The sequence below is a fragment of the Sinocyclocheilus rhinocerous genome, unplaced genomic scaffold (genome assembly GCF_001515625.1).
Source record: "Sinocyclocheilus rhinocerous isolate Xijiao unplaced genomic scaffold, SAMN03320098_v1.1 scaffold192, whole genome shotgun sequence".
In the NCBI taxonomy this organism is placed as follows: Eukaryota; Metazoa; Chordata; class Actinopteri; order Cypriniformes; family Cyprinidae; genus Sinocyclocheilus; species Sinocyclocheilus rhinocerous.
Window position 1 is genome coordinate 1523185 of NW_015627892.1, and position 2555 is coordinate 1525739.

Below are 2555 nucleotides of genomic sequence, written 5' to 3' on the forward strand. Positions count from 1 at the left end.
ATGGTGTCACGTGGATGGGAATATGCATGGAAATGATATGCAGATGAGGTTATGCATAGTAAAACTATGCATTGTCAGCTCCATATATGGTGATTTTGGGGAGGAGTCGGGGTGGAGATGCATGTACGCACAATCTTCCCCTGACTGGGATTTATAAAGGGATTTTTGCGCAGGTTCTGGCATACTCGTGGTTTTATAAATCTGAAAACTTTTGTGCATATGCAAAATCTAGCTTTTGTGCATGTGTACACTTTTAGGATGAAATCTACGGAGTGTTTTATAAATGAGAGCCCAGCTTATTAGAAGAGAGCTCCATGAATGAACTGTGATCCGATTTACATGGTCCCTACATAGTGTTCACTGCTCTCTACTCCCTGAGCACGGAAAATCGGTTGAAGGTTACTTCACTTAAGAACAGGGATTTGCGCTACCACTGCCTGCAGCGTCTTCACACACAGACAAAACTCACTACAGACGGGTGAAGGGTTATTTAACCATAATCACGAGATTTGCAGTCACATCTCGCGCACTTTAATGCCCTTTGGATGGAACATATACGCTCCTTTCGAACTGGAATATCCTGTGATGTCCACTTCGCAGGGCATTTACAGTCGAATAGAACAAACCTCTGAAGCGGTAAGAGAAGCATAGCCTACTACAAAATGTGCAGGACCAGGATTAAAAACCTCTGATCTAGATGAAAACTCATGAACAGGTTTACCTGAACGTAGCTTAATAAAAGAGTTTTAAAAACATTGACTTTGCAATGAAAGTCAGTCATTAATTACTGAGATGGAGAAAGGAAACTTCTATTAAAACCACAATAACCTGAACATATTTATACCCTTTTTAGACTAGAAATGATAGTTAATATTAAGATGATATATATATATATATATATATATATATATATATATATATGCACTTTGAACTACATACTGCTGATACTGATCAGAAAAAAAAATAAAAAAAATAAACTAAGATTAGAAACAAAAATATATTCTTTATAAAAGCATTCCTGTAATAAACTATATAAACAGAAAAAGTGTGGTAACCCTTGTGAAAAAGAGGTGTGCTTAATTGTATTAAAAGCGTACTTTTTGTGTACTTAAAAGTATACTTTTTAAAAAGTGCACTTGCAGATAATATAATATAATTTAAATTAAAGGCCACTTAAGTGTACTTAAAGAGAGTACACTTTAATGACATTAGGTCTTAACATACTTAAGTGCACTTTTTAAAAATGCGCTATATAATAATGTCTAATTAAGTATTACTTATACATTTAACATAATTATGATTTTATTGTGTTTTAAATAAGTACACTTATTTTGATATATTCATCAATATACTAAAGCACATGTAAAATAATTGATTTTAATTTCAACTTAAGTGTGTTCTCCAAAATTACATTTGTTAATGTATTTTAAATGTATTTAGTCTATAATATATACTTTGTGCATTAATGCAATTGAAATGTATTTTTCTTCTAAACTTCAATACACTTTCTTATACAGTATACTCCAATTAAACTTATTGTTGAAATTTTCATCATCAGCTCCTGCGCTATGAACTCTATGACGTTAAATTTTCTACATAATATTTGACATACAGTGTCATTTATGAGAGTACTGTATTTTTTATGTAATAGTACTGTAATTTACATCTGTGTACAGAATACTTTCAATATCATTATGTTGTTCTGAGTCACTTAAACATACATTTAACTGCATTAATTGCAAGCAAAAGTTTAGCAAATCTAAACAAAATTAAGTTGCATTCAAATAGCCTACATTTGGTTTCTATAGGCTACACTGTACTGTAAAAATTTATTTTAGTTAGGTGAATGAGTCATGAATGAGTCTAACCATAGTCTTTGGACTAACTACACAACGAATTAGAACAACTTGAACTTGAACAGAAATGGAAAGCTTGAAATAACACGTAACCACGCAGTGTCTCTTTTGTTTAAAGGGGTCATATGATGTTGCTAAAAAGAACATTATTTTGTGTATTTGGTGTAATGAAATTTGTTTATGTGGTTTAAGGTTAAAAAACCCCATTATTTTCCACATACTGTACATTATTTTTTCTCCTCTATGCCCCGCCTTTCTGAAACGCGTTTTTTACAAAGCTCATCGGTCTGAAAAGTGAGGTGTGCTCTGATTGGCCAGCTATCCAGTGCATTGTGATTGGCCGAATACCTCAAGCGTGTGACGGAAATGTTACGCCCCTTACCATACTGTGATGCCGTGTCCCAGCCGGAGCGACTAGACAAAAACATTAAAACCTATTATAAACGAGGCATTTGTTGCATCCAGTGGGGACATAATTACGGATTATAATGACTTATACTGTCTTTTTACGCGTTGCGTTGCATCGCACCGCACCGCGTAAACATAAAACCATGTCTGCATGTGTGATCGGAGAAATGACAAACAACAAGCACATTGCTCAGAACTCGCGTTTGAATCGTCAGTGGCAAATCCTTTAAATATAAAAAAACGTACTTACAGTCTGTGAGTCAGAACAGCCAGCATTGTAGTCTACTCTAC